Source organism: Trachymyrmex cornetzi, unplaced genomic scaffold (genome assembly GCF_001594075.2).
Source record: "Trachymyrmex cornetzi isolate Tcor2-1 unplaced genomic scaffold, Tcor1.1 scaffold545, whole genome shotgun sequence".
NCBI classification, from domain to species: domain Eukaryota; kingdom Metazoa; phylum Arthropoda; class Insecta; order Hymenoptera; family Formicidae; genus Trachymyrmex; species Trachymyrmex cornetzi.
This window is the reverse complement of record NW_017299856.1, coordinates 75,264-75,685: the sequence shown is the minus strand read 5'-3', so window position 1 is coordinate 75,685 and position 422 is coordinate 75,264.

The window sequence follows — 422 nt, the reverse complement described above, 5'->3', positions numbered from 1 at the left end:
CTACCGAGGGAGAGAAGATACTTTTGCGTACTTTGAGTACCGAGAACACGCGACGAAGTTGTGCCGTTGCTCGCGAGTACGGTTACAATACATACATATATATATATGTATATATATACATATATATATATATTATATACGTACATATATATATATACCAGAACTCGGCACAAAATGCAACTTTCGGCCGATTTTCGGCTCCGCCTTCCGCTATCCCTCTCACCTCACCGCCCCGTGCGCAGTCCAAATGCTGATCGACGCTCAGGAGTGTACTAAGGCGCTCGTGAATGTAAGGGGTATTCGTTCGGGGCGCTCGACACGCTGTAATCTTCATTCTATCTTTTTTTCGCTCATTACGTACGAAACTAATAGCGAATTCGGTTGAACACTAATGTGCATAGTACGTTCAACCGAATTCGCTA